Below are 6291 nucleotides of genomic sequence, written 5' to 3' on the forward strand. Positions count from 1 at the left end.
GTCGTTTATTCCTTCATTTCTTTCCATCATTGCTGAGTTTTGCTATTTAACCCATAGCTGGACCCTACCCCATCAGGGATAGGTACTCATTTACAGCTGAGTAGACTGAGGAAATTATGGTAAAGATCCTTTCCCAAGGAATCAACGCCGAGGAGAGCGGTCACCCATCCAACGACTGACCAGCCCCAATGTTGCTTAACTTGACTTAAGTCTATTGACGACCTAACCCACTCCTCCACGGCGCCACAGGAGAAAGACAGACAGGACAGAGGACTGGCACAACAAACCAATGCACGGACAATACATGAGACAGACTAAAGAACTAGCCAGCGATGACAATTGGCAATGGCTACAGAGGGGAGAGCTAAAGATCGAAACTGAAGGAATGATAACAGCGGCACAAGATCAAGCCCTAAGAACCAGATATGTTCAAAGAACGATAGACGGAAATAACATCTCTCCCATATGTAGGAAGCGCAATATGAAAAATGAAACCATAAACCACATAGCAAGTGAATGCTCGGCACTTGCACAGAACCAGTGTAAAAAGAGGCATGATTCAGTGGCAAAAGCCCTCCACTGGAGCCTGTGCAAGAAACATCAGTTACCTTGCAGTAATAAGTGGTACGAGCACCAACCTGAGGGAGTGATAGAAAACGATCAGGCAAAGATCCTCTGGGACTATGGTATCAGGACGGATAGGGTGATACGTGCAAACAGACCAGACGTGACATTGATTGACAAAGTCAAGAAGAAAGTATCACTCATTGATGTCGCAATACCATGGGACACCAGAGTTGAAGAGAAAGAGAGGGAAAAAATGGATAAGTATCAAGATCTGAAAATAGAAATAAGAAGGATATGGGATATGCCAGTGGAAATCGTACCCATAATCATAGGAGCACTAGGCACGATCCCAAAGATCCTCCCTGAAAAGGAATCTAGAAAAACTAGAGGCTGAAGTAGCTCCGGGCCTCATGCAGAAGAGTGTGATCCTAGAAACGGCACACATAGTAAGAAAAGTGATGGACTCCTAAGGAGGCAGGATGCAACCCGGAACCCCACACTATAAATACCACCCAGTCGAATTGGAGGACTGTGATAGAGCTAAAAAAAAAAAAAAAAAAAAAAAAAAAAAAATATTAATATAATAATAATAATAATAATAAATAATAATAATAAAGAGAATTGCTGAGCTTGTCAGTTGCTAATTCAATTTTTACTTTTAAGCTCTCTCCTATCATCATAAATAATAATATAATAATAATAATAATAATAATAATAATAATAATAATAATAATAATAAAAATAAAGATAATAATAATAATAATAATAATAAGAGACTTAGCGAGTTTGTCAGTGCTAATTCAATTTTACCTTTAAGCTCTCTATCATAATAATAATAAGAATAATAATAATAATAATAATAATAATAATAATAATAATTAATAATAATAAATAATAATAATAAGAGACTTAGCGAGTTTGTCAGTTTTTGCTTATTCAATTTTACTTTAAGCTCCTCTCATAATAATAATAATAATAATATAATAATAATAATAATAATAATAACTAATAATAAAATAAAGAGACTTAGCGAGTTTGTCAGTTGCTTAATTCAATTTTACTTTAAGCTCTCTCTCATAATAATAATAATAATAATAATAATAATAATAATAATAGTAATAATAATAATAATAATAATAATAATAATAATAATAATAATAATAACATAAGAGACTTAGCGAGTTTGTCAGTTGCTAATTCAATTTTACTTTAAGCTCTCTCTCAAATAATAATAATAATAATAATAATATAATAATAATAGTAATAATAATAATAATAATAATAAATAATTAATAATAATAATAATAATAATAATAATAAGAGACTTAGCGAGTTTGTCAGTTGCTAATTCAATTTACTTTAAGCTCTCTCTCCAATAAATAATAATAATAATAATAATAGTAATAATAATAATAATAATAATAATAATAATAATAATAATAATAAGAGACTTAGCGAGTTTGTCAGTTGCTAATTCAATTTTACTTTAAGCTCTCTCTCATAATAATAATAATAATAATAATAATAATAGTAATAATAATAATAATAATAATAATAATAATAATCAATATAATAATTAATAATAATAATAAAGAGACTTAGCGAGTTGTCAGTTGCTATTTTCAATTTTTTTACTTTAAGCTCTCTCTCATATAATAATAATAATAAATAATAGTAATATGTTTTGTTAAAGATGATGGCAGCATCAGTGGAATTGATTTTATATATGGTCTTTTCAATTCTTCTTATTATTCTCTTCTCATCAGGGCTGATATTTGCTAATAGCTGGCCGATGTTCATATCTCGGTGAAAGAAATGTTTTCTAAAAATAATAATTTATTGATATGATAACAAAAGTGGTTAACAAATCTTAGTCTAAGGGTGTAACGGAATTCCAACGTTTCCAACCGTATCATCGGTTCATTTTCAAGGAAAGGTGAGCTTGAACTGATTGAAATGGGGTCGTTCGGCGGTATTTATTGTGTCCCAGGTGCTTCTGTCTGATGGGCGCTGCATTTTCATTGGCTGAACAGAGGATTAAGTCCCTGAGTCAAGCCGTCTTGCAGAGGGGTGGAAGCTCGCACTGCTCTTCTCGTGCGGACGCTGGAGACTGGGAGCGTAGTATTGGGGAAGGTCATTGCCGATAGACGGGGCACCTGATTGGCCCGTTCGATCGGCTCTATGGTGCTGGCGGGCGGCGCCCCTTCGTGCCACCGTCGGGAGGAGTGAAGTCTCTTGGGTGGTGTTTTAGGCTGGGTCTCTCCTTCCCGATGTTGGTAGGGCCTCCAAGAGGCGGAGGCGACGGTGGTCTGCTGCCTTATCGATAATTCTGATATTAGGAATAATGTCATTCCTAATTATCCTGGTATTGTGGACGTTTTTTGGCATGATTATGGATGGCGCCTTCCTGAGCGTGGCAGGATATCCTCTTCGAAAATCGCATAGTCGTCATACCAATGTAAGCGCCGGGGCATTCCCGGACAGGGCATTTGTGACTGGTAGACAACGTTAGTTTTCTTGAGAGGGTCCTGCAACACGGGGGCTGGATTGTTTTTCATAATCAGGCCACTGGTCTTCTTGCTCTTGTAGTAAATTATTAGTTTCACTTTTTTCGCAGGGTCCGTGGGGGAGACGTTCCTTTCTATGATGGTACGAAGGGCTCGCTCGTCCTCTTTGTATTTCTTATGAAATAAACTTCCCTTTGTTTAAAAGAAAGAAGTAACGTCCTTCAAGGGCCTGGGGGGACCGAGGCTCCTGCTGATACCACTTATCGATGTTTCTGCGAATGCATTTAGTGATGTCCCGGTTGGAATACCCGTTGTTAATTAAAACTTGGGCAACACGTTCTAATTCAGTGTGCGTGTCCTTCCACGAAGAGCAGTGTGAGAGAGCTCTCCTGATGAAGGCGCTGATCGCAGTGCGCTTGTATCTCTCTGGACACTCGCTCTCGCCGTTCAGGCACATGCCCAGGTTCGTGGGTTTCGTATACACCTGTGTTACGAAGCGCTCCTCTTGTTGCCCGACGAGGACGTCAAGGAAGGGGAGGCGACGGTCACGGCAATGTTCGATGGTGAAGTTGAGTCTGCTGTGGTCGTGGAAGGCTTGTCGCAGGCGCTCTATTTCTTCCACCGTGCTGGCGCTGATGAAAGTGTCGTCAATATACGCCTTGAGATCGAGTACCTGCTGGACACCATACACAAGCATGAAGATCAAGGCACCATAATAATATTAATAATAATAAGAGACTTAGCGAGTTTGTCAGTTGCATAGCAATTTTACTTTAAGTCTCTCTCTAATAATAATAATAATTAATAGTAATAATAATAATAAGAGATTAGCGAGTTTGTCAGTTGCTAATCAATTTTACTTTAAGCTCTCTCTATAATAATAATAATAACAATAATAATAATAATAATAGTAATAATAATAATAAGAGACTTAGCGAGTTTGTCAGTTGCTAATTCAATTTTACTTTAAGCTCTCTCTCATAATAATAATAATAATAATAATAATAATAATAATAATAATAATAATAATAATAATAATAATAATAATAATAATAATAATAATAATAATAATAAGAGACTTAGCGAGTTTGTCAGTTGCTAATTCAATTTTACTTTAAGCTCTCTCATAATAATAATAATAATAATAATAATAGTATAATAATAATAATAATAGTAATAAAATAATAATAATAATAATAATAGTAATAATAATAATAATAATAATAATAATAAATAATAAGAGACTTAGCGAGTTTGTCAGTTGCTAATTCAATTTTACTTGAAGCCCCCCCTCCCACACACACACACTCTCCCAGGAGAGCTGTAGGTCGAGAGGGAAACGTGAGAGAGAGACAAAAGAGAAACGCGAGGGGCGTCACTATTATCTCTCTCATCTTTTAATGAAGTCTCTCAGATCTGAGTGACAGATCCTATGGACCGCCGCTGTTTCACCCTGACAGCTATACATACGCACACGCGCGTACGCGCTCTCTCTCTCGCACACACACACTCGCATTTATACGTACATACCCACATATGCGTACGTACGTAGACTTGTGGCATACGTTTTCATTTAGCACGGGGCGACTTTGTGCTCAAATGGTGGTCTGTTTTGTAGACGTATATGTATATATGTGTGTATGTATATATATACATATATAATGTTTATTATAATTATTATTATAATAAATATATATATACACACATATATATATATTTATATATGTGTGTGTGTGTGTGTATGCATCTATGTAAACGAAATCCTACCTAGCTTTTACCTTTATCATTTCAGTTGCATTCTGCCTTCCATCCTACGAGAGAGAGAGAGAGAGAGAGAGAGAGAGAGAGAGAGAGAGAGAGAGCGCTTTTACCTCTATCATTTCGCTTGCATTCTTCTGCCTTCCATCCTCAGAGAGAGAGAGAGAGAGAGAGAGAGAGAGAGAGAGAGAGAGAGAGAAGGAATCCAACCATCAAAAGTACAAAAAGAAGAAGAACAAGAAATTGTAAACAAACAAGGGATCGGGGAAGAGCCACGAATCCAACAAAGTCGTTTCCGTTCTCAGAAACAGCGTCTTCCCTAACCCCGTTGTTTGTGTGTGTGTTTGTGGACGAAAGACAACGTAGCAATCGTTATAGAGGAAGAAACAGGAACAGGAGAAGCGGCTTAAATGGATTGATAAACAATGCAAACGAATCGGGGAGCAGATAAACAAATGGTGAATCCGACGTAAAGGTAGAATTTTGTTACGTGTCGGAACAATTCGAGTAGATTTTAATTCCTTCAGAATTCATCCTTTCTCGTGGGTATCAAACGATCTTCGTGTGCTTCTTTTGTCCGTTACTTTCTTTCTCCCTTTACTTTTACGTAGAGATGACCAGTAGCTAGGATCTGACCCCTTGTACCGAAATAATAATGAGAGAGAGAGAGAGAGAGAGAGAGAGAGAGATTGTCAACTTCTTGTAAATTTTTCTTCACTCATAAAATCATATTATTGCCCTCTGCTTCTTGTAACTCTCTGTCTCTCTCTCGTAAAACTATATTTTTGTTCCCTGCTTCACATAACTCTCTCTCTCTCTCCTTGACCTGTCAAGTGTGTAAGCAACCCAATACTTTGTTAATTACCAAGATATTTTTTAATTTGGGAAAGTCATCAGCCTCCTATTTAATATTAATTAGATACTTTTGTTTCCCGTGAAATCACGTTTCGTTTTTGAGATGATGGTCGGAATTTTGACTCTGTCTTGGTGGTATACACACACACACACACACACACACACACACACACACACACATATATATATATATATATATATATATATATATATATATATATATATATATATATATATAATCTACTTATTAAAGCTATAATCACCAACCACTAAACCATCCTATCTCTTACCTCCTTGTGCTCATTCATTCATCATCCATCGTTTGCTGTGATTCTTTTGCAGGTATTGCTTTAGATAGTACTCTTGGGAGATCATGAACTTTCTTAGAATTTAGCAGCGGGAGTATTCTCTCGAGGTTGCTGAACTCTTTTCCTTCTCCTTTGCTCTCAGAAACGTGAAGAAAGGAAAGAGTTTCAGTGTCCATGACCTGTTACAAGGTCAGTTCGATTGCAAAGGTCAATTCGGGTCATGAACTCCTTTGGTTGGTACTACGGTATTTTGCACGTGAATGAATTTATATTATTAGCTTTAGGTGAATATTTGC

This window comes from Macrobrachium nipponense, chromosome 28 (genome assembly GCF_015104395.2).
Source record: "Macrobrachium nipponense isolate FS-2020 chromosome 28, ASM1510439v2, whole genome shotgun sequence".
Classification (NCBI taxonomy): Eukaryota; Metazoa; Arthropoda; class Malacostraca; order Decapoda; family Palaemonidae; genus Macrobrachium; species Macrobrachium nipponense.